At 45.2% G+C, this 26,374-nt stretch overlaps 1 long non-coding RNA gene across 1 annotated transcript in view; it reads left to right on the top strand.

Annotated features, from left to right (window-relative positions):
• LOC132210444 (uncharacterized) overlaps positions 1-24,501 on the top strand; it is a 42,531-nt gene extending 18,030 nt beyond the window's left edge. The window contains exons 3-4 of the long non-coding RNA XR_009446577.1: positions 23,994-24,089; positions 24,200-24,501. This is a non-coding gene — a long non-coding RNA (uncharacterized LOC132210444). The remainder of the gene's footprint in view (positions 1-23,993; positions 24,090-24,199) is intronic.
• Positions 24,502-26,374: the final 1,873 nt, after the last annotated feature.

Here is a 26,374-nt window from a genome sequence, read left to right as displayed (position 1 = left end):
TGAACTTTCATGTTATTTTACTGCATTGTTCATTGTACAAGCGACAATAAATCATCATTCATTCCAATTTGAAAATAAGCTCTCCATCAATCAATGTCTCAAAGAGAAAGGTTTTGATGATCGATTCTTCATCTGATTGCTGTCAGCAAAGTGTTGCTGTGTATCAGTTGTCTGCCCTGATCTTCCAGGGTGACTCCACTTCAGAGCTACTTCATTGGTTGTAAGGTGGATGTCCCAAGTTGCTATATGAACTAAAGCTCTTTCATTTACATGGATTTAATTCTGGTGCACTCTTTCCCCAGTCTTCAAACATCTCTGTTGTCTCAGAGGAAAAGAGCCACAGTATCAAAGGAGACATTCTCAGCAGGGAATATCACAGCCTGATATAGTCAAAGGTCTCATGTGGGCTGTAAATGACAATGAGCCCATACTTTATAGCCTGAAAGTTGTCCTGTATCTTTAGACATTCTGTGTTAGCTGCTCCCCCTGCTCTCTGGCATAAATAATGCATAACTACCATGAAATTGGATCAACAAATGTAATTTTTAAAAAAGCAGAGTCAAATGAAACATAAGCAATTATTCAATGCTGATGTGCAAGTGTTTAAGTGTTTGCTGGAATGCAATAATCATGAGATTTCGCAATCCTGTTCTTTGTAATGTTTGATATGCTTTGGGTCCAGTGGGAAATGCATTTCAGATCACCTTAAACATTCTATACCTCTTTCACCTTCTTCATAATAATTAAAACAAATTGATAGGACTCTGGCTTAAGGATTATACTTCAATTAACCACATTAGATGCTATTTGTTTAGTAATAAATACATTGAACTACAATCCTATTCAATTACCTACTCTAAACATTTCCGAAGTATCTTGCTGTTATAGGCACATACAAAATTCATTACCCTGCTACATTGTGAATACTTCATGGGGATTTGTCATACAATTTTAATTTTCAGAAATGAAGGAGACAAATAACTCATGACTAGACTGAACTGCGGTTTTGTTCTGAAAGGAAGTGATATTTGATCTGTAAATGATCCATGTGTAACGTTTCACTGAAATAATGCAGGTAGGTATTTTTCAAACTTTAGCTTTTGCAGGGTCTGAAATGCTATTGACATGAGACGCAATGGAATCATTCTCTGCGATTCATTCACAAATGCCCATTGCTTTAAGATTGCAGATTTTGTGGAATTCAGAAAATGGCAAAACAGAGTTAAAGTCATTCTGTTAAAACTTTACAGAAAGACCTATAACAAATAATGGGTCTACTTTTGTGATTTGGAGCTCCTGCCGAGATGCCTAGTGGACAACCAGGCATCTGAACACTGAGAATAGGAGATTAAATAAACATCATTGTCTTCAGTGATTGAGGAGTCCAGCGGGCAAGTAGGTGACTGGCCTGAAGTGTCTGCAAAATATCTATAGCAGCTGTGTTGATTGGGTGCATCTACTTAGCTTCCTTCCGGTCAGAAAAACCATTGCCCTATGTTATGGATCCTCACAACAAATTGACTCTCCTCGTAGCATCTGTAATAATTGATTGCTTAATGCAGCAAAATGAAATTGCTCTAATGTTGTAATTTTTGCCAAACAACACTAAAATCTAAACCTAAACTTTTTTTTAACGTTATTAATGTTGCTCAATCCAATAATGAAATAATAGAAGTCAAATCACTAGTAACACCGTTAAGTAACAGAGATGCAGCCATGGAGTCATACAGCACAGAAACAGACTCTTCGGTCCAAACAGTCCATGCTGAACATAATCCCAAACTAAACTAATCCCACCTGCCTGTTCCTGGCCCATATCCCTCCAAACCTTTCTTATTCATGTGCTTATCTAAATGTTTCTTAAATGGTGTAACTTTACCTGCATCCACTCATTCTTCTGGAAGCTCATTTAATACACGATCCACCCTCTATGTGAAAAAATTGCCCCTCAAGTCCCTCCGAAATCTTTCTCCTCTCACCTTAAAAATATGCCCCTTAGTTTTGATCTCTCCCACCCTAGGGAAAAGATACCTGTCATTCACCTTATCTGTGCCCCTCATGATTTTATACACCTTGATAAGATCACCCCGCAACCTCCTACACTCCAGTGGAAAAAAAGATCCCAGGATATCCAGCCTCTCCTTATATCTCAAACCCTCCATTCCTGGCAATATCGCGGTAAATCTTTTCCGCACCCGCTCCAATTTAAGAATAACCTTCCTACAATAGGGGAACCAAACAGGTCACAGTGGTCCAGAAGAGAGCTCAGCAATGTCCGGTACAAGCCCAACATAATGTCCCAATTCCTGTACTCAAAAACCTGAGCAACGAAGGCAAGCATGCTAAGTGCCTTCCTAACTTGGCATCTTAGCAATTGTCTTCTCAATGACATTCAGTTTAAGTTCTGCCAGAACCATTCATCTCCGGATCTCTTCTTTGACACATCCATGAACACCAGTGCTGAATGCTAATGGACAAGTGAGAGCATTTTTCCTAGATATTAAGACAATATTTGGCTAAGTAAAGGAAAAAGGTAGCTGCAGGAATATGACAATGGTTTGGTCAAGTGGGTAGAAAATTGACAGCTGGAATCCAATCCCAAAAATTGCAAGATAATGTGTTTGGAGGTGAAAAGAGGGCTGGGCAATAATGTTAGGCTCGCTTAGAAGCTGATAGGAATCAGGAGACTTGGAGCTACTTGGTTCCAGATCTCTGGAGGTAACAGGACATCTCGTTAAGGAGTCTAAGAAAGCAGACAAGATGCTTTCTGTTATTAACTGAGGCTTGGATTATAAGGAACGGGAGTTTATACCAGAATTGTATGTAATTACCAAGTACTGTTCTCAACGCCACATTTCAGAGAGGATGTGGACACACCAGGCAGGATGCAGAGAGCACAAGCAGGAAATTAGACAATGAAATAAGATCGGATAGACTGATCAGAGATAATGGGACCTGCAGATGCTGGAGAATCCAAGATAACAAAGTGTGTAGCTGGATGAACACAGCAGGCCAAGCAGCATCTCAGGAGCACAAAAGCTGACATTTCAGGCCTAGACCCTTAATCAGAGAGGGGGATGGGGAGAGGGTTCTGGAATAAATAGGGAGAGAGGGGGAGACGGACCGAAGATGGAGAGACAAGAAGATAGGTGGAGAGGAGAGTATAGATGGGGAGGTGGGGAGGGGGTAGGTCAGTCCAGGGAGGACGGACAGGGTCAAGGAGTTGCAATGAAGTTGGTAGGTGGGAAATGGAGGTGCGGCTTGAGGTGGGAGGAGGGGATAGGTGAGAGGAAGTACAGGTTAGGGAGGCGGAGACAGGCTGGGCTGGTTTTGTGACGCAGTGGGGGGAGCGGATGAGCTGGGCTGGTTTTGGGATGCAGTGGGGGAGGGCTAGATTTTGAAGCTTGTGAAGTCCACATTGATACCATTGGGCTGCAGGGTTCCCAAGTGGAAAAAGTGTTGCTGTTCCTGCAACCTTCGGGTGGCATCATTGTGGCACTGCAGGAGGCCCATGATGGACATGTCATCTAAGGAATGGGAGGGGGAGTTAAAATGGTTCACGACTGGGAGGTGCAGTTGTTTATCGCGACCCGAGCGGAGGTGTTCTGCAAAGCAGTCCCCAAGCCTCCGCTTGGTTTCCCCAATGTAGAGGAAGCCACACCGGGTACAATGGATACAGTATACCACATTGGCAGATGTGCAGGTGAAAATCTGCTTAATATGGAAAGTCATCTTGGGGCCTGGGATGGGGGTGAGGGAGGAGGTGTGGGGGCAAGTGTAGCACTTCCTGCGGTTGCAGGGGAAGGTGCCGGGTGTGGTGGGGTTGGAGGGCAGTGTGGAGCAGACAAGGGAGTCACGGAGAGAGTGGTCTCTCCGGAAAGCAGACAAGGGCGGGGATGGAAAAATGTCTTGGGTGGTGGGGTCGGATTGTAGATGGCGGAAGTGTCGGAGGATGATGCGTTGTATCCGGAGGTTGGTGGGGTGGTATGTGAGGATGAGGGGAATTCTCTTGGGGCGGTTGTGGTGGGGGCGGAGTGTGAGGGATGTGTTGGGGGAAATGCGGGAGACACGGTCAAGGGCGTTCTCGACCACTGCGGGGGGAAAGTTCCGGTCCTTGAAGAACGCGGACATCTGGGATGTGTGGGAGTGGAATGCCTCATCCTGAGAGCAGATGCGGTGGAGGCGAAGGAATTGGGAATAGGGGATGGAATTTTTGCAGGGTAATGGGTGGGAGGAGGTGTATTCTAGGTAGCTGTGGGAGTAGGTGGGCTTGAAGTGGACATCAGTTTCGAGCTGGTTGCCTGAGATGGAGACAGAGAGGTCCAGGAAGGTGAGGGATGTGTTGGAGATGGCCCAAGTGAACTGGAGGTTGGGGTGGAAGGTGTTGGTGAAGTGGATGAACTGTTCGAGCTCCTCTTGGCAGCATGAGGTGGCGCCGATACTGTCATCAATGTAACGGAGGAAGAGGTGGGGTTTGCGGCCAGTGTAGGTGTGAAAGAGGGACTGTTCCACATAACCTACAAAGAGGCGGGCGTAGCTTGAGCCCATGCAGGTACCCATGGCAACCCCCTTTGTCTGTAGGAAATGGGAGGAATCAAAAGAGAATTTGTTGAGGGTGAGGACGAGTTCAGCTAGGCGGATGAGGGTGTCGGTGGAGGGGGACTAGTCGGGCCTGCGGGACAGGAAGAAGCGGAGGGCCTTGAGGCCATCTGCATGAGGAATGCAGGTGTATAGGGACTGGACGTCCATGGTGAATATGAGGTGTTGGGGGCCAGGGAATTGGAAGGTCTGGAGGAAGTGGAGGGCTTGGGTGGTGTCATGGACGTAGGTGGGGTGTTCCTGGACGAAGGGGGAGAAAATGGAGTCCAGATAGGTGGAGATGAGTTCGGTGGGGCAGGAGCAGGCTGAGACGATGGGTCGACCAGGGCAGGCAGGTTTGTGGATTTTGGGAAGGAGATAGAAACGGGCCGTGCTGGGTTGGGGAACAATGAGGTTGGACGCTGTGGGTGGGAGGTCCCCTGAGGTGATGAGGTCGTGGACGGTATTGGGGATGATGGTTTGGTGCTCGGGGATGGGGGTCATGGTCAAGGGGACGGTAGGAGGAGGTGTCGGAGAGTTGGTGTTTGGCCTCGGCGATGTAGAGGTCAGTGGATAGACTGATGTTGTTTCCCAAGGAACAGTGAGTTCCCAGAGTGGAAATGGTCTGGAGCTCAATATGTGAAAGGTGAGTTTGAGTTAGAATCTCTCCACGGGCCTGAAGCACCATCTTCCACAAGGGTATGGGCTGAGAGCTGGCAATGGGGATTAAGTTAGATAGCTCTATCTCAGCAGCTGACACATTGAGCTAAATGGTTTCCTTTTGTGTTGTAGTCTTTCTCCTGAAGAGTTACAGCTAAGGCCAAGACTCCCACCAGGATTGCCATGGGGAAGGGAGGGATTGCTATTGATGAGGAGCTGAACCAGGAAAGCCATTTTAACATCAGGAAGCCAGGGCAGGGCAGAAACTGGCCAACTCCACAACAAGTGACTCAGGTGGGATGTCCTGATATTCTGCAATATGCTATAAGACTGCAATTGCTTCTGTAAAATGGTGGTAGACTGCTTTAATACAATGGAACAAGCAGTGGTTTGCACAAACCATGATGTACATGTAACTGAGGGCTATATCGTTAGAGGCAGGGTGGTGGAATGGTTTGGGACATTTGCATGGCATTGCGGGGCATCACGGTGGCTCAGTGGTTAGCCTCTACACAGTGCCTCCCAGTGCCAGGGACCCGGGTTCAATTCCACCCTGTGGCAACTGTCTGTGTGGAGTTTGCACATTCTCCCCGTGTCTGCGTGGGTTCCCTCTGGGTGCTCCAGTTTCCTCCCACAATCCAAAGATGTGCAGGTTTGGGTGGATTGGCCATACTAAATTGCCCATAGTGTTCAGGGATGTGCAGGCTAGCTGCGTTAGACATGAAAACGCAGGGTTATGGGGATAGGGTAGGGGGGTGGGTCTGAGTGGGATGTTCTTCAGAAGGTCGGTACGGACTCAATGGGTTGAATGGCCTGTTTCCACGTTGTAAATGCCTGGAGCTTTGGAAATCCTGCCCGTTACCTCTGCATGACCTTACTTACACTCTCCAGCTCTGAGCTGTGATTCTGCCTTCAGGTTTGAGATACATCAATTGGTTCTCCGCACCAAAGGTTGATGGTGCGTTGGAATAATTCAGTTCTGCCAGGGGGAATTTGCTGGTAGACCATTTTGCAGCATCTCCCATAGCTCCATCAGAACCAATTCTGACAGAATAATTGGAAAACGGGGTGGTGGGCATAGAGGTAAGGGTATGCATTCGGCAGTAAGGATTGAGAGATATGTTTCCGAATATATTTCCCCTTGTTGACCTTAGGAGATCTCCAGTCCCCTTTTCATCTCAGCTCTCCCCAGGGATAGTGCGGTGGTCATGTTTCAAGTGTCACATGGTGTAGAGAAGACTCACCTGCCAATACTGGGCTTAAGATGCCCACCAATCCCGTATGTACGCAGACTGGATCTGTTGTAGCTCCCTGGGAAACTTCAGCAGTGTTAGACTTGGACAGGAATCAGTGACATACAGCTGCACAGATGAGCAGAAGGGAAGTCTGGTCAGGCTTTTATTGCAAAGCTTTTGAGACCATCGTACCCAAACGCTTATCACAACGCTTCAAGAGAGACTTCTACTTCAAAAGGCACGGGTCCAGGGTCGGGGAGAGGATTTCAGGATAATGCTAAAATGAGAAATATTCAGCAACGCAGCTGAGAGAGGAGTGGAAATAGTGGTAGCATTATTGTATTGGGAATGCAAACGTCCAGAGATGAGAATTCAAATGACACAAAGGGCACATTTGAATTCATTTGATTATTAAATCTGGAATAAAGTACTCGAGTGTAGTAATGATGAACATGGAACTACAGCACCATTTACGCTCCCCCTCACTTAGTTTTCCCACCACCCAACACACACAGACACACAGACATACACACACACACAGACACACAGACACACACACAGACACACACACACACACAGACACACACACAGACACACACACACATACACAGACACACAGACATACACACACACACACACACACAGACGCACACACACACACACACACACACACACACACACACACACACACACACACAAACAATGATCAAAAACAGAAGTTGCTGGAACAGCTCAGCAGGTCTGGCAGCATTTGTGAAAGGAAAAACAGAGTTAATGTTTCAGATCCGGTGACCCTTCTTCAGTACTGTTCTGAAGAAGGGTCACTGGACACAAAATGTTAACTCTGCTTCTCCCTTCACAGATGCTGCCAGACCTGCTCAGCTTTTCCAGCACAACAAAATGTGAGGCTGGATGAACACAGCAGGCCAAGCAGCATCTCAGGAGCACAAAAGCTGACGTTTCGGGCCTAGACCCTTCATCAGACCCTTCATCAGCTTTTCCAGCAGCTTTGTTTTTGTTGCTGATTTACAGCATCTGCAGTTCTTTCGGTTTTCACACACACAATGAGTTGCACATCTCACCTCCAACACACCCTCCACCTTGGCATCCCATTTGAAGGAAGACTGACTTCACAGGCATCCTGCAGGAACAGAAGCCATGGGCAGGAGGAATGTGGGTTTGCAGCAGGTGCTCTCAAACAGATGATAGTAAGAGAGGACACCTTATCTGGAGGCCTAGCCTTCAGTTTTGCATGGTCTGGTACTCGTCTCATGCTCAGTACGGTGGTCCCTCAGTAAAGGTATCGTTACTCTACAGTGACCAGACTCTTCTGGTGAATAGCAGGTTTTGAGCTCCCACAGTAGCAGTGTATCCTTGTTTAACATGTTAAAGACCAGATAAGACTCCTATCCAGCCAACTTCCACCACAGGGGCTGTGTAAAACCTGTATTCGCCTGTGGATAGACACAAAGCACGTTCTCTTGCAGTGACCCCTGTACAGATTTATGGCTGTGGGTGGGGAGCTCATCGCGTTCAACTCAGCAACTGAGGAGACAATCACTTAGCTCTGGGGATTAATTCTCACCGAGTCATAAGAAAATAAAACCTCCCATAGTGAAGGAGACATGCCATCCTTATCTGCAATGGCCTGCATGTAACTCCAGAACCACAGTCAAGTGGTTGACTCTGAAATGGTCCCAAGGCCTGGGCAACAGTGGGGAGGCAATGTTCTGGTGGTATCAGTATTGGACTGTTAATCTTGAAACCCAGATAATGCTCTGGGGACCCAGGGTCAGATGATGGAATTTGAATTCAATAAAAAATCTGGAATTAAGAGTCTAATAGTGATACATAGAACATGGAACATAGAACATTACAGCACAGTACAGGCCCTTCGGCCCTCGATGTTGTGCCGACCTGTCATACCGATCTGAAACCCATCTAACCTACACTATTCCATGTATGTCCATATACTTGTCCAATGATGACTTAAATGTATTTAAAATTGGCAATTGTCAGGAAAACCCAACTGGTTCACTATTGTCCCTTTAGGGAAGGAAATTGCCATCTTTTCCTTGTCTGGCCTACATGTGACTCCAGGCCCACAGCAATGTGGTTGAGTCTGAACTGCCTTCTGGGCAATTAGGGATTGACAATAAATGCTGCCCGGCCAGAAATGTCATCACCCTGTGAACGAATTTAAAAAATCAATGCGGGTTTAGGCCTGCATCCCTAGAATAGATGTAAGAAAAAAATAGCTTTCATGCTTGCAACATCAACACGTAACGAGAACTGGCCAGCCTGCGTGAAACACCAACTCCTGTACTACATCTGAGTATTTACTGTTTAATGTTTGCTCTCTTCAAGGATGTGAATTTTGGTACAATAGCTGTTTAACAAACTAACTAATCGCAGACCCCCTGAAGGGCTCTCCCAAGTGCTGAACAATCAATACAAGGGATAAGGTTATTTATGACCACACTGGGGACCTTTCAGCTCGCTCCCTGGGACACTACAACAGTCTGGCAATCTGATTAATGCCTTGTGTGCATTTTGAGTGGTGAGTTTGTGACTGATGCTCTCCCAGACAGCAGTCCACCCGACTCTTCCATGGGCTGGGTCACAGATGGTAAGTTCACAGTAAGATTGACTTTTGTAAGTTTTTTTATTCATTCACAGGCTAAGGGTGTCGCTGGCTAGGCAGCATTTATTATCCCTAATTTCCCAGAGGGTAGCTAAGTGTCAACCACAATGTTGTGAACCTGGAGTCACAAGTAGGCCAGACCAGGTAAGGACGACAGTTTCCTTCCCCAAAAGGCTTCAGTGAACCGGATGGGTTTTTCCGACAATCGGCAATGGATTCGTGGTCATTATTGGCCTCTTAATTGCAGATATTTATTGAATTCAAATTCCACCATCCGACGTGGTGGGATTCAAACCCAGGACCCCAGAATGTTATCTGGGTCTCTGAGTTAACAGTCCAGCAATAGTACCACTAGGCCATCGCCTCCCCAGTGAGACCCATCAGGGAATGGGCTTTTAAGCATTTGCTTTCAGGAAGCATTATGCTGATGGGAAAACATTAATTTGGATATCTGACAAGAATATCCTTGGGTTTTTATGATGATCAATAATGAATTCACAGTCATCATTAGATGCTTCATTCCAGATTTTTTTTGAAAAAAATTGAATTCAAATTCTACCATCTGCCATGGCAGGATTGAAGCATAGTCCCCAGAACATTAACTTTCTGAATTATCAGTCCAGCAATAATACCACTAGCCATCACCTCTCTGGAGTGGATCTTGTCCCAACAATCTTTGGGATAGATGCTCGCTGAGCCAGATTGGGCATTTGAATGAACATTTCAGTCACAGAGCTCAGGGTTTGTGGGAGTGATCTGCAATTGTGTAACATATAAAAACAATTGAAAATAAATAACAAAGAAGCATCAAATGAGTTCTACCTGCCTGGGTTCAAGATTATTCAAATCAGAATCCATGCAGTGTCATGATCATAAACAGAAGTAAAGGTTTTGCAATCTTTAAAATTTAAGGAGATTGTGGAAGGGTATAACATTCATGCGCATGGACAATCAGGAATATTGCAGTTGCATGCTGAGATTAAGCAGTTTAATGAGGCAATTGGATTTGATGCCAGGTTGTGGTGTAGAGGTGCCAGCTCATCCTGCTATCAAAGCACTTTGGGACATCTTACAACTTTGAAGATTCTGTACAACTGAAAGGAACGGTTTCCTGTTATTTTTGAAGGCTTGTGTGATAATTTGCCTCAATTCGATATCCAACAGAGAACAGCAACAGGGCTGCCTTTTGTCAATCCATAAGGCCCTGCATTATAGCAATCGACCAGTTTTCATTGGAGCAAAGAGGATTGAGGGGCTTTCAATGCTTTTATTTTTATTGTATCTTCCAATTTCCTTCTTTTTTTTTGCCCTGAAGATGAAAACTCATTTCTGGGGGCGCATGCTCCCTTGCCTATATTTCCGAAAAGCAGGGGTTTACTTTGATATTGTGGCTCCGAGGAACCTGGGATGGGAATCAGAAACCAGTAGCTTTAGGCTTCCCAATATAACTCTGATCATCCATTAACGAACGCCTCATAGGAAGTCAGAAGGTTTTGCGAAAGTGGGGTATTTGAGGGAAATAGAACTGGACATGTGCCAGCAAACTTGTGAAAGTCAATGCCGTGCTTTCGGGAGCTAAGGGGAGTGGGGGATAGAGACTTTGCTGACTCCTGGGACGGATGGCTTGGAAACAGAAATTGAACCCTCTCCAGGACATTCTTCTGGCTGGCATTAGATTGAGAAGAACAAAAACAGGCGAGAACAGAGAATGCATTGGAAATATTGAGCAAGCCGGGAGGTATCTATGAAGGTGGCGGTGGTGCCAACACTGTAGCCATAGTGAGATCAGTTGCATACATTGGAACACCAATGACCAATGCTGAGGAGGCTGGCTTTTTTTTTCTTTGAGGAGAGAAAGGTGAAGACAGCAACTTTAAAGGAGAGATGGACAACACCTGAAGACTTGAGAATTCAGCTACCTGGGGAGCAGGATGGCAAGATGGGAGATCAGCAACTTAGTGGGAATGGGCTCCAGGTGGCTCTCAGAGACAACATGAGGAGAAATAAGGGGCAATTAGCAAACGTTGAGGGTTGAGGGGCAAGTTTATGTCAACTAAAAAGGAGAGAGGTGGTGGAGGTGGACGATTGGATGGCATCAAAGAAATTAATGAACCCCTCGCATTTGCAGCCCAAGACGAGGATGGAGGAGATAGGGTGAGGTGTTTAATTTGTAGTAGATAGAAGTTGGGGGGGTGTCGCTATTCCAGGAGGGTCATGGAGTTGTGAGCAGTTCTAGCAAACCAGCAAAGGACCCAGGCAGATTGGACAGTTAGTAGTTAAACCAATGATTCGGCATATCCTCCCATATCTTTGATACACAGGACCTGAGATGAAGGGGTAGGAGATGGGTGAATGCTGTGTCACCAGGACCAGGGCATCAAAGGTTGAGGTGAGAATTAATTAAGAAATTCAGAAACTGCAGTAACACTGCTGCAGCTGGAGGTCAGAATTAAGATTTTGGAAACACAGTTCTTAGGGCATTTGGTTTCTTCAGGGATAAAGGAGATAATGCCATTAAAACAGATGATAACCTCAGATTACTCACAGATTTATTGGATTTTTAAGTACCACATGTGATTTGTTTATAAAGAGTAAGACATACAATCCAGAAAATGGCTGAGGATACAAATTCAGAAGCTCCGTAAGACCCCTGTGTGGATTACACTGTGCTCAGGGTGTAGTCGGGGAATGTGACGCTTGAAGGGTGTCAAGGGAAACTTACACAGCAAGACTTCAAAGGGAGAGATGCCTTTCAAGAAACTGAATTGTCATTGCCCTTGTGTTATGTCCCAAACTATGGACATGATAGGCAGAAAGAAAAGCAGTTCTGGGTGAAAGATATATTTATGCTTCACCTTTCCAAGAATACACAAGGCCGGGTTAACCCACTTCAGCCTGTGGTTTCTACATGCCAGTGTGCTGGGGAGCTGGCAGCCTAGTCAGCTAGTCTGGGGCCTGCACTAAGATACGCCATGAATGGTCACAGCAAATAACTTCAGCTAGACACCCTACATGCGCAGGTATAAGAAATGCAGTCAGTTTCTCTGATTGCTGAAGACAAGTCATCAGAAAAGACGCTGTGAAGGAGACTGGGCAATCCCTTTTCTGTTAACTGCAGAACGGACAATCTCTAATCAGCTGCCAACGACAATGTTGTCGGAGTCACCCAACATAGTGGCCCAAATGGTTCACCATTAGTTAATTGCAGATAATCCAATACTTGCTCTGTCGATATTATGTTCATGGTTGGTAAGAAGGTTGTTAACGGGTCGTCATACATTTTTGAAGATGTTGAGAGAGATCACCTACTGACAGAGGCCACAGAGTCAACAATGGGCGCAGTGAGTTAGATTGGAAAGAGATTGGCATGAATAGCCTCCAGTGAGTGAGTGGTTCAGAGCAGGAATGTGATGAGGCAATATGGGATCATTGCTCATTTTATTGATAGGATGTTCCGAAGTGCTTCACAGTCACAAATGGCCTTGGAAGTGTCACCACTGATGTAATGTGGGCTACGCATTGATGATGCAGAGATGCTGCATATGCCATTAATTTGGGGACAGTCTTTATAAAAACAAATGACGCTAACCTGAAGTTGTTGTGAATAAGTGAATTGCCATTTTATTCCAATAGAGAAGCAAAATCCTGTGGAGACCCCACCGAGGCAATGACTGAAGCAGTGAGAGATCAGTGTGACCAAGCAGAGACTAGGAGGCCACTTTCTAGAGCATCTGCACTCTGTACGCGACAAACGACAGCACCTTCCGTTCGCCAGCCATTTTAACTCCCCCCTCCCGCTCCCTGAGCGACATGTCTACCCTGGGTCTCCTCCAGTGTCACAATGACACCACCCAGGAACTGGAGGAACAACACCTCATATTCCACCTTGGGAGCCTACAGCCCAACGGCCTAAACACAGAATTCACAGTTTTAAAATCTCCCCACCCCCGGCCTCATCCCATGACCACCCCTCCCTCTCACTCCCGCCCCCTTGACCTGACACAACCTGTCCATCTTCTCTCCCACCTATCCGCTCCAACCTCCTCACTGACCGATCCCCACCACCGCCCACCTGTACTCACCTATCACCCTCCCACCTACCTTCCCCAGCCCCACCTCTCCTCTCTCTATCTATTTCAGGGCTCCCTTCCCCCTCCCCCATTTCTGAAGAAGGGTCTAGACCCGGAACATCAAAGTTCCTGCTCCTGTGATGCTGCCTGGCCTGCTGTGTTCCTCCAGCTCCACGCTGTGTTATCCCTGACTGAAGCAGTGCCTCCCAACCATTTTCCCATTGGCATGCCATTTTGGTGGTCGAGAAAGGTCAGTGGCAAAGCTGGAGGAATCTTTAAATTCCTGGGATCCTTAGATTAAAAGAACACAGGCTTTTCCCTGGGGATTTTCCACACAACGTTCGGGACTCAAAGTTCAGCTAGTTAGGCTGTACTCATGTTGAAAATCATTTCAGCGATTTAAAGGAGCCTTGGGCAGATTTTAACATTTGAAAAGAGTTCCACAGCAACCAGTGGACTTCAGAATGCCAAAATTCCAGCTTTCTGCTTCATAACTTGTGAAATCATGGGCTCAAGGCCAAATGAGATATTGTTTCAAATGTACAACAGCTAGCATGCAACTTATGACCCAGCTAGCACAGAGCCAGCTCTCAGGGTGAATAGAACCCCTGGCCCTCCTGTTTATTTCTGCCAGCCAGGGCTCCCTGATTGGACCAGGTTATCAGCCCCAAGCAGAGAACTCACATTCTATAAGGTCCAGCGAGCTGATCACTACACTCTGAAAGAGGTGAGCCCTGCTTGTGAATTTGTAACACTGTCAGAAAACCCTCTTGACTGGTTCGACCCAGTGACAGCAATTCTGGGAGAGGGGCCACTGTAGCAAAGCAACTGAGCTCGGTGAAAACTGAAAGCTCCGGACCCACCAGCAAACTTTTATTGCCTTGAGTACCTTTTTCACTTGGCCTTACACCCTGTAATGGTATATTTCCCTGCCTGCTTGTCTGCTTGTGTGTGTCTTTGCACTGGTTAGTAGAAATGAGGTAGTTTTTTCACTTTTTAAAACTCTTTTACCCAATTGGGATTTAGCAAAAAACGACCTCAAGAAAGCTGACTGGCTACTTTCTCTGCTCGGGCAAATGAATATTGAATTGCGAATCCAGTGCCCTGTTTTGAAATTCTCACAGTGGGAGTAGGAAAAGAATGAAGCCCAAATAGCCCTCCTCACTTTTCTGTCACCCCATTTGCACACAGACAGCAATAATCTACTGATTGATTGTCACGATGAAAAGCTCTGTTTACCAACGGTACAGGCAGATCACAGCAAGCAAAGATCAAAAAGACTTAGAGGCTTACAAGTTACATTATATGAGGCTAAATTCCATTCAACAGTCTGATAACGGCTGGAAAAGAGATGTTCCTGAACCTACTTGTGTGTGTGTTCGGGATACTTCTGCCTGATGGAAGGGGTTGTAGGAGGTCAATAGGTGAACATCCTGATAACATGATGTTACTGAAAGGAGGCATCATGCTCAGCACATCAACAAGAATTGTCAGTCCTCCTTTGTATTCTTCTTTCTTCCTTCGACACTTGCCGGAGGGAGCAGGCAGAGACTCAAATGGCCAGCTCAACCCAAAGTTGAGAACTTAAGATTCAGGGCAGCTTTCTCTCAGGACAGTGATGGAGTGTCAGCCCGGACTATGAGCTCTGGTAGGATTTGAACCCTGAACTTTCCGACAGACTCATGGGCCAATGCAGGTTTGGGTTTAATCGGTGCTGCTGGGATCTGATCCTATCCTCCCCCCCATCCTTGTGGGTTCGGTGCAGAGGGAAGCCAATAATGTGCAAAACGACAAGATAGTTCATTTAAACTTGAACTTTGAGAATGCAGGGATAAGATTAATAAGCCTGGGGCAAGGTTTAATATTCAAAGATTTGCTATCTAGCATATAAGGCTATTGAGCATGTAACAGACGGTGAGCTAACACTGGCATTCATTAAGCACACAAAAACAGGAGGTGCTGGAGAACCTCAGCAGATCTGGCAGCATCAGTGGAAAAAGAAACAGAGCTAACATTTCAAGTCCAGAACTGTTCCGGTCACAGGTCTGCAATTCTTTGCTTTATAATACTTGTATTCATTAAGATCTAAAAACCACAGCCACATGCGAGAATCGGTTTGCACCGGGACTGCAGGATTACTACCGTAATCTCGAGGGGTTTAAACAAACGCTGCGTGAAAGGAGGACATTGGCTGAATTGGAGTATGAGTGGCAAAGCTTACACACAGGCTGAGCAGAGGTGACCTGAAATTTTCTGAAGAAGCTGAAACGTCAGCCTTCCTGCTCCTCTGACACTGTTCGGCCTGGTGTGTTCCTCCAGCTCCATGCTGTGTTATCTCAGACTCCAGCATCGGCAGTTCTTACTATCTCTGACCTGAAATTGTGTTCAGTTGACCTTTTCCAAGTTTAGGATGGTGGGTGGGGGAGAGCGCAGAAATAAATTCCCTGGAATGGGAGGTCATGGTTAAACAAAATTTATGGAGTTGAACTTTGCCAGAAGGATAGAAGTTCCCGGCCTGACATTCCAAGTACACTTGGCCATTCCTGTGGAAAGGGTTTTGTTGCTTGTGCCCATGCCTAGTAGCGATCAGTAAGGCAGATGACAGGGACTGGTCCAAAAGCTGGAAGGGTGGCAGCATTCAGCTTAATGGCACCGAAGCCAATGAAGAGGGAATCGTTACAAGGAGCTTGCCCGAGGACTTGTGGGAGAGTAGACTTCAACAAGGCCTTTGACAAGGTTCCACATGGTACCCTGGTTAGCAATGTTAGATCACATGGAATCCAGGAAGAGCTGGCCGTTTGCCTTGAAGGTGGGACAGGGTGATGAAGGTGAGAGGGGAAAGATTTGAAAGGCACTCCTCGTCATGTCCTCCCCACTTAAACAGTCCTGAAAGAAAAGGATATATAAAAAGACAATTGTATTGAAGCGTAGACTTGCTCCATGGTGTTGCCAGACCAGCTACGTTGCTCCAACACTTTCTGTTTCCATTAATTGCAATACTTCAAATTATGGAAATGGCTACAGGTGGACTGGAATCAGGATGTGAATACCAACCACAAGTCAGCACATGGACTACAAGCGTCAGCAATCAGTATTATTACAGTGAGAACTCTGTAATTCAGGTACAGGAAAATACCAAGAACCTTGCTCCCAGCCTCCCTCTCACAACGCCCTTATCTCAAATACATAATTGGCCTTTTTCTGAAAATAGACCATTTTGCAATTATGTGCTGAATTCAGAGAGTTTATAACAGCAGCCACATCAGAAATATATCTTTTGCAGAGTTGATGGAGTAATGCATGCATCAGAGTAGAGGATATAGACTGCTACAGAATCGACAGGGTTTAGACAAAACAAGATTTCCAGTGTACTGGAGACTCATGCAGGAAAAGTTTTAAATCAGTGGCATTCCGCTGAGTAGGATTGGAGGCTGGGAAATTCGTACAATCATTATGACATTCCTATTGACTGGCATACCCATTCCCTGTCCACAGTCATGCAATTACCCTCAAACATATATATTTTGTTGTGATCCCTAATGATGTTATTACTGACAAGTTCAAATCCAGACTGAGATCTGGCTTGATTGAATGTATTTTGTTCTTGCAATGTCATGAGGTGCCTTTCATAGAAAGACACAAACATGCAAGATTGCAGATTTAGTTCTGACAATAAAATAAAAATTCATTATGCAATGCTTTATTATTAAAATAGAATAAACCAATCGAGTCATGTGTAAGATGTTTAAAGATTTCCTAACTCATTGTAAACCCAATTTGCTGTTTCCACCTGTGGGTGAACCTCATACTAGGGGGCTTAGTCTCAAAATAAGGGGAGACAGATTTAGGGCTGAGTTGAGGAGGAACTTCTCCACCCAAAAGATAATGAATATGTGGAATTCCCTGCCCAGTGAAGTAGGTGAGGCTTCCTCGCTGAATGCTTTTAAGGCAAGGCTAGATAAATTTTTGAACAGTAAAGGAATTAAAGGTTATGGTGAGCGGGTGGGTAAGTAGAGCTGAGTCCATGAAAAGATCAGTCATGATCTTTTTAAATGGCAGAGCGGGCTCGAGGGGCCAGATGACCTACTCCTGCTCCTAGTTCTTATGTCCTAACAACATTCCTTTCCAGTACTAACAGCAGAGAGAATTTTCTTCCATTTCATACCTACAGTATTTAATTGATGTTTCAGTTCCCAGTTTGGGAATCTGATAGCCTCTTCCTTGAGTTTTTATGCAACAGAGCTTAGACTTTCTCAGCTTCAAATAATCCCTTCCAGGTTATAACAAACTACTTCTGTTCTGGAGCTTACAAGCCAAACTCCTTTCACAGAGGTAACCTATTTCTTAACCATTCTGAAAAAAATCTCTTTTCTTCAGGAGGAAATATTTCACATGTTCAACTTCAAACCTGTCCCACAAATAGAAACCAAAAGAATTTTACAAGATATAGGTGTTTCCCTTAAGCCTAACCAACATTATTTCGGATCCTTCTAACCAAAACTAATTTTTCTATTTACTTTGGTTGCTCATACAAACTCTCCCGATGTAAACAAATTTCCATTAGCCTGCAAGAACTATCCACTTCACACTGTCTCTAAACAAGCCATGAGCTCAGAAAGCCTTATAAATTAATCTTCAAACTCCTTCATAGACACGGACCAAAACTCATGTGCCCCCAATTCAAAACCCAACTCCAAAATAAATATTAATCTATGTATAAATCACAAATTTTCCTGCCCAGTATTTCTTGCATAACTTTATTCTAAATATTTAAATTACAGTGGCTTGGTTTCCTGTGTGAAATACTTACTCAGTGCTTTTCTATGTCTTAAGTCAAGTAACATACACCACAACAATTGGGGTTTGTGTTAATTCTGCACCTCTATGGGCAGATTTCTTAAAGTTTATTAACAATACCAAGCATGTGAAATAATATATTTTCAACTAATACATAGCCATGCTCACTGACTATTATAGTTACATTCTGACTGACTGAACACACCACACCAGCTCCATTATATGGAGGAGGGAATGATTGAAAACCAGGGTCTTCATAACTGGAGCATCACATGCTGTGATGTCTTAGAGATACATTGTCTATCTTACCTGGAATCTATGTAACGACGCAATGGAAAACTGGGGCAAGTTTTCAATAGTGTGGTGTGGTGTGATGGCTGGGGTAGGGGGCTGATCAGCAAGCTTAGTATCCGAAACTCCAACCATTTGCAGCGTGGCCCATTTTCAAGTTCGGATCCAGAATCATTAAGAATCTCCCTATGATTTAAACAGTTTGCCAGTTGCAGGGGAAGTGAATCCAAGGTGGATGTTATCATTTCGAAGCAGCCCGCAGAATCTTAGAGGGGGTGTAAGTTTTTATCTTCAACAAAGTGATAAAATGCTGTTTTTGTAAACCCCTCTAGATCCCTTTAGCCAATGTCTAGCTGGGGTTTCAGATACTGTTGTGGAGTTAATGTTAATGTCAAGAAACAGGACTGTGTGCATTTCATAGGCCCCCAAGCCTCCTCTGCCGGATGATCTGAACTTGGACATCAATTCCATTTCCCTGCCTGCTCCCTATATTCCCAACTGATTTAGTGCCTATAAATCAATTTCAGTCTTGAAAATACTGCACTACAGTAATACCGAGGTCCACTCCCCAATAATGGTCTCTGGGTACATGAAGTTATCACAAGTTTCTTGAGCAGAACAAAAATGCAATGACCTTGCCAGAGCTGATGAGTTAAGAGTTTTTTTGAAGCCTTTCTTATGCCCGGCACAGACCCAGTCCCCATTGCTACGGCTTGGACTATATCCCATCACTACTATATCCCATCTTCTGCTCAATCTTTGTTTAGACTGAGCTCTCTTCACTCAAACTATATCAGCATCATGACCCGAGTACATTAGCGCGGTCATACACTACCTGCGTGCTAACCCCCTGATCTCAATCTGTTGGCAAGATTTCAACAGAAGTGGGAAATGGGAAGTGGTAAGGATCTAACAGGATAACCCTGCAGTACAATTGCTGAGGAAGAGGTGTCCATTTAATCCAGGCCACATTGCTCACTGTCGGCTTGCAACCACGGCTTCTGTTGCCAAGTGAAGTGATACCAGGATGTTGCCTGGGTTAGAGAGTTTCAGTTATGTAAAGAGATTGGACAGACTGGCATTGTTTTGCTCAGAGCAAGGGCTACTTGATTGAGATGTAGAAAATTACGAGAGGCACAGGCAGGGCATAAAGGAAAAAACTTTTCCAACAATTCTCCACTTACCTACATGGCCAGAACTTTTAGTCCCAATTCCTTGGTGATAAATCTCTGTTTTGCCTAATATTAAAACAGTTACTGAAGCTGGGATCAGACAGCTGCTGCAAACTATTTCCCAATTTTTCTCCAGGGCTCCTGTGGCTTTTCCTCATGCTTTTGAAATTTTACTTACTCTATCAGTTCTTACATTGGCAGAGTCACTGTTTATTGCCTGTTCTAATTGCCCTTGAACTGAGTGGCTTGCTATGGCCATTTCAGAGGGCAGTTTAGAGGCAACCACATTGTTGTGAGTCTGGAGTCACGTGTAGGCCAGACCAGGTATGGAGGGCGGATTTCCTTCCCCAAAGGACATTAATGAAACAGGTAAGTTTTACCACAATCAATGTTAGTTTCATGGCCAAGTTTCCAGAGACTAGCTTTCAATTCCATGTTCGTCAATAAAATTAAAACTGCACCAGCTAACGTGGTGTGATTTGAGTCAATGTCCTCATGTATATTAGCTCTTGTTTCTGAATAACTGGACCCCTGACATGACGTTGTTGACTCGCTCACTGAGCTGGCTTGTTCTCGTTCAGACATTTCAGCACTATGCTAGTGACATCGTTAGTGGCGCCTCTGATGAAGTGATGTTATTCTACTTTGCTTGGAATTTATACTGTCCGGTCCATTATGGTAGGTACTGTCATTCCTGGTTTTGTTTCTGTATGGGTTTGTAAATGGCATCCAATTCTATGTGTTTTTTGATTGCATTACAGGTGGAGAACCATGCCTCTAGGAATTCCTGAGCATGTCTATGTTCAGCTTGGACTACAATGTTTACCTCGTCCCAGTTAAACTGATGGCCTTCATTGTCTGAGTGTACAGATATTGAGGAGAGTTCATCATGCCATTTTGCTGCTAGCTGAGGTTCATGTATTCTGATGGCTAGTTTCCTTCCTGTCTGTCTGATATAAGGTTTGTGGCAGTTGTTGCATGGTATTTTGTAAATCACGTTCATTCTGCATATTGTGGGAATGGGGTCTTTAATCCTTGTGAGTGTTTGTCACAGCCTGGCTGTGGGCTTGTGGGTCACTGTGATTCCTAGTGGTCACAGGAGTTTTGCTGTCAGTTCCAATATGTTCCTGATGAAGGGCAGTGTGGCCAGTGTGTTAGGGGCGTACTGTGTCCTCCTGTTGTCTATTTAGTAGGCATCTGTGGATGAAGTTGCGGGAATAGCCGTTTGCAGCGAGGCGTTTATATAAGTTCTGTTCCTCTTTTATGCATAGTTCCAGGGTGTTGCAGTGTGTCCTGGCCAGCTTAAATAGTGTCCTAATGCGGCTTTGCTTGTCTGTGTTGGGAAGGTTGCTATGGAACCACGGGATGCCTCACTGATGATGCCACCTAGCATGGTCGACGAAACATCTGAACGAGACCGAGCCAGCTTGGCGAGCAAGTCAACATCCTCACCCACAGCCCGGGCTACAGATCTTTACCAAAACTTTGAAGACACCTGATATGAATACTACATCTCAGCCTCCCACAGCGCTGGCAAATCATGTTGTTCATTCTATTACCTTTTTTTGGCTAAGAGTTACATCACGGGATACAAGAAGCACAGGGAAAATACTGCTCTTTGCTCCCACACTGAATGTTGCACTGTGCACTCAACATCTATCAGTCAGCATTAGTAACAACTTGTTTATTGGCAGAGGGGCAGGCACAGCCCTGTATCTGCAGCAAAAAACAGTGGCCAGAGAGAATGCAGGGCACAGAACTATGCCAACGGATCATAAGAGTTGGTATCCAGAAGGCACGGTCTGAAATGCTTTTGTAAAGACCCCAAGAGGAGAAGAGGAAGATATTTGTTAACAAGGCATGTTGTCATGCTCTGGAATATACTGTCTGAAAAGATAATGGAAGGAGATTCAATTGTAGTGTTTAAAAAGGATAGTTACTCGGTTTATTTACTATCCACTTGTACAGAGCTCCCAGCAGCAGGTGAAGATGTTGAGGGGAGCCACCAAGCAGGGAGCCTGGTAGCATCTGCAGACTGTGTGAGGAAACCCACACAGACACAGCAAGAATGTGCAAACTCTGCACAGACAGCTAGCTAAGGCTGGAATCAAACTCAGCTCCCTCCTGCTACGAGATAGGAGTACTAAGCACCGAGCCACTGTTTCTCCCCAAGGCTTTGCAATCTCCAGCCTACTTCCCCTGAAAGGTGTGACTCCCTTTCTTGAATCTTCCCTCTCATCATTCCAATCAGGGTCTGAGCAATGTTTGGATTGCAGAAACCCAAGAGTTTTCAGAAGAGAAGCCCCTGCTTCGACCTCGCATGTCAGTTCAATGAGTTCATCAATGGAATTTCAAGCATCTGTCCACTCACTCTATGAAGAGAATTATTCACTATTTCTTGGCTCTGTGCCTATTAGCTCAGAGGCTGAGAAAAGTTCCACATTTATTTTGGCTGCTTGCGCAGAACATTCTCAGGACAGAATCCTATACGGGTGTTTGCTCAATCAGTCTCTGAAGATGGTCTTAAATGTTAATGCTCTGTGTCTCTAGTTAGAAGACATTTCAAAACCTACTACTGTTGCAGCAGGATCTGAAACCTGCTCACAGGAATTGCTGGAAAAGCTCAGCAGGTCTGGCAGCATCTGTTGAGAGAAATTACAGGGGATACAAGACTTTAATTACTCTTCCAACTCCATGTTGATGTAGCCCTCTCCCTCTGTCCTACTCGCCACAGTATTTTGATGTAAGCTTGCCTTTTATGCGCTTTGCCTGTTAACGTGCAATTCACCACACAGTTGCTTTCCTGCTCAATCTAAAAAAAAGCACAAAGTGAAATGGACTTGAATAATCTCTGAGTTTCTAATGGGGATGATCAAAGCACTAAGTTGACCCAAAAATAGATGGTGCACAGCCGATGGTACAATGTTATGCACATTACCAGGACAGGGTTAATGGGAGCTTTTAACTGAGCCATTTCTAATGTTGATTCAGGGTGTCTGAAATTCCCCAGCACTACACTGAGGTCAGACAGCTCGAAACAAGATAAAGAAATGGGATTATTCAGCTTCATATTGCATGCTTCACATTCAGTGGGCTCTGTTCCTTACATTTCTTCAGTTCTCCAGCACTCTCCATGCTGTATCTCTTCACTTTTTTCTGCACACTCCTGTCCAAATAGTCATCTGGCTCCTTCTGTGAAACAAAAGGTCGCCTCAAACCGGAAGATTTTTACCTGAATTGATTCAAACATGTGGAAAGAGGAAGCACCTCTTGCACCAAATTATGCCCCATTTTTATTATAATTACACTCCTTTGGGTTATTTGCTCCTAGTCCAAACTAATGGGCTGAAATCGGCATCTTCAATTCTCTTGGTGTTTTCAAAATTTACACCATGTTTCCTTTTAACCTTCTTTTCTCTGTGAGAAAACAAATTGAGTTCCCCAATCAGCAGACCCTAAAGACCTCAGTGTGTGCCTTCACATTTATAAACAGTGGTGATCCTTGTGTTGTTACCGAGTGGGATGGGCAATTTCAGAGTGATTGTCCTGTTTTATCTGCAGTGAGGTTGAACTCATTAGGTCCTAATCTGGTTTGCAGAAGGTCATTTGATTTGAAGCCCGTACAGTTGGAGGAGAAATAAACTCTTCACCACGCTGTGTGGAAATAGACGCTAGCCCTTGCTCTCGGGACAGATTTGGCTAATGTAACAACCAGTTGCATTACCCATCTCTCAACACTGTTCATGCTTCCTGCTTCTTCAAGCTTTAGACTTTAACACCAGCCATCCAAGCTGCAGATTTGATAAATTATGTGAAGTAAGAGCCGGCCGGTCTGACCAATGACAAGGTAAAAGGGAGGTTGGGTTGGGACGGGCTGGAGTTTAGGCCCAGGAGATTTGTATATGCCTTCTCTCAGGTGGGTAGCTGGGGATTAATTCATTGTTATCCAATTTCATGGGATGTGGGCATCACTGGCATACCCACCCATTTGATGCCCACACAGGTGGCACGGTGGCTCAGTGGTCAGCGCCGCTGCCTCACAGCGCCAGGGGCGCTAGTTGGATTCCAGCCTCAGGTGACTGTCTGTGTGGAGTTTGTACGTTCTCCCCCTGTCTGCGTGGGTTTCCTCCGGGTGCTCCAGTTTCCTCCCATAGCCCAAAGTTTCGGTGGATGGGCTGTGCTAAATTGCTCATTGTGTCTGGGGATGTGCCACTTAGTCATAGGAGATGCAAGGTTACAGGGATACAGTAGAGAGGTGGGTCAGGTGGGATGCTCTGCGGAGGGTTGGGGTGGCCTCTTCCATAGAGTAGGGATTCTACCCCTAATTAACCTTGAGCTGACTGGCTCACTAACCCATTTCAGAAGGTAGCCAAGAGTCAACCACGTTAAAAATTGAAAGAACTGCAGATGCTGCAAATCAGAAATCAAAGCAGAAGTTGCTGGAAAAGCTCAGCAGGTCTCCTAATCAATTGTAACGTTTCAGTTCCAGGGGCGCTGGGGAATGTTCACCGGACATGAAGCGTTAACTTCGATTTTTCCTTCACAGATGCTGCGAGACCTGCTGAGCTTTTCCAGCGATTTCTGTTTCCGCTTCGGTCAACAATATTGCTGTGGGCCTGGAGTCACATGGAGGCCTGATCAGGTGAGGGTGGCAGATTTCTCTCCCTGACAGACATTAGTGAGCCAGATGGGTTTTTATGACAATTGATGGCAGTCATCATGGTTACTGACACTTGCTTTATATTCCAACAGGTGGTATGGTGGATTTGAACTCATGCCCAGCTTGGGCCTGAGAGAAAGGAGGCTGTAACAGGCTGATTTAATGTGAGTCGAAGGATGTTTGTGTGGACAAGAAAGGCTAGTACAGGAGAACTCCCACCCCAAGTGCATTTTGGGTCAACCTACAGCACATGGACTACAGCGGATCAAGAAGGCAGCTCACCACCACCTTCTCAAGGGGCAACTAGGGACGGGGCAATAAATGTTGACTCAGTCAGCGATGCCCACATCATGAAGATGAATTTTTAAAAAAGCATTTGGTAGGGCCTATCCCAGTGCAGGGCATTCTGTGCAATTTTAGGTAAAGCATGCCTCGGCTATTTTTGCATTAAATTACATTCTTAGACAATTTTCTTTTAAAAACTCTTGATGTTCTCAGGAACCATTGCGTCCATTCTCCCACGTCCTGCTGAACCATTAGCCTCACCATTCCCACTGGGAATGGCCCTCTCGGAGAAGAACGGTATGATATGCCAATAGCTGCATAAAACATTCATTTCCTGCAGTCACGGTGTGCCACTCTTGGCTTGGCTTTGCGTAAGAGTAAAGTTGCTGGTTGACCATTGATTCTTTTTGACAGATTGGCACTTTGCCTTCTGTTGCCGTCACACGTGGCTCTAGCGTCAATCTTTTGGAACAGGAGGCCAACGGGTGATCTGTGCCATGTGGTGCCAGGATACCAGCTGAAAATCTTCTTTCTCGATGTTATCACGTTTGACTGGTCAGGGGAGGCAGTGGTAATTATCGACAGACTTGTAATCCAAAAGCCCTGTCCAATGCTCGAGGACGTAAGTCCAAATCCTGCCTCAGATCCAAATTTGGACTCAAGTCTTAAATCCGGGATTCAAAGCCCATTGGTTGGTGTGAAAACCCACCTGGTTCACTGATGTCTTTAAGATGGGAAATCTTAAGGGAATCTGTGCTCCATGTAGTTCACTCAGATATGGCCCAGCAAGCCAATCAGTTGTATCGAAATCTCTCTCATAAACAAGGCAGACCACCTGGCATTGACCTAGAGAACAACTGCAGACCCAGGCCTCTCTGCCCAACAAAGCCCTCCTTACCAATGCCAACCTGAGAGGCAATAGCCTGATACTACCCGTAAGGCATGATTCTGTGATTCTTGTCCCGGTGCCAGGGCTGACCTATAAGAGGTGCTGGCACAGGTCTATACAGTTTTTTTTATTCATTCACCACATGAGGATGTCGTTAGATAGGCCAGTATTTACTGCCCATCCCTAACTGCCCAGTGAGTCAACCACATTGCTGTGGGTCTGGAGTCACATGTAGGCCAGACCAGGTAAGGATGGCAGCTTCGTTCCCTAAAGGGCATTAGTGAACCTGATGTTTTTTTTTCCTGGCAATCAACAATGGTTTTATGATCATCATTAGACTCTTAATCTAGATTTTTATTGGATGCAAATTCCAGCATCTGCCGAGATGGGATTAGACCCAGGTCCCCAGGATCTCCGGGTTAATAGTGAAATACCACTAAGCCATCACGTCCCTCAGGAGGGAGTTAGGAGGAAGTTCCCCTGGGGTTCTCAGCATTGCCTGATTCCCTTTGGTGGATAATAAAACATACAGCGCTGGTGAGCTAAGAGCCTCTGGTCCACTTGGAAACACAACCAACCTAGAAACAATTCCATTGGAACTCCAACAAAAACCTGACCGTTACAACTTGCAGCATTCTTATTTCATATTTAAACGTATCAGTTACACATTAATGATACAATATTGTGTTCTGTGTCCAAAAACAAGAATATTTGCAGTTGATGTTCATCAGGTACTAATTATTATACATCTGATCACCATCTCTATTGCTTCAAACAGACCCACATCATAAGATCAATACATGATATCCCATTGAGGTAGGCAATGATTGACAGTAGTGGAAAATCTAACCCTTTTAAGGCACAGGCATGCCATACCCATACAATACTGCCCACATTGGTTCCCAGGATGCAGAAGCTCTCTGCACTATTATACAAGCTAGTGGAAACAAATTGGTGGTAGCATTCTGGTACTCAGGTATCAAAATCCTGATGACAACCTGTGCCATGAGGTGAGGATTGACAGAGATGGAGTTGTACTCTGGGCCATACAGATAGGGCTGGCCTGAGTGATCTATGGCTTCCAATCTGCTTC

The sequence above is a fragment of the Stegostoma tigrinum genome, chromosome 12 (genome assembly GCF_030684315.1).
Source record: "Stegostoma tigrinum isolate sSteTig4 chromosome 12, sSteTig4.hap1, whole genome shotgun sequence".
In the NCBI taxonomy this organism is placed as follows: domain Eukaryota; kingdom Metazoa; phylum Chordata; class Chondrichthyes; order Orectolobiformes; family Stegostomatidae; genus Stegostoma; species Stegostoma tigrinum.
This window is presented reverse-complemented; position numbering and strand designations above follow the sequence as displayed.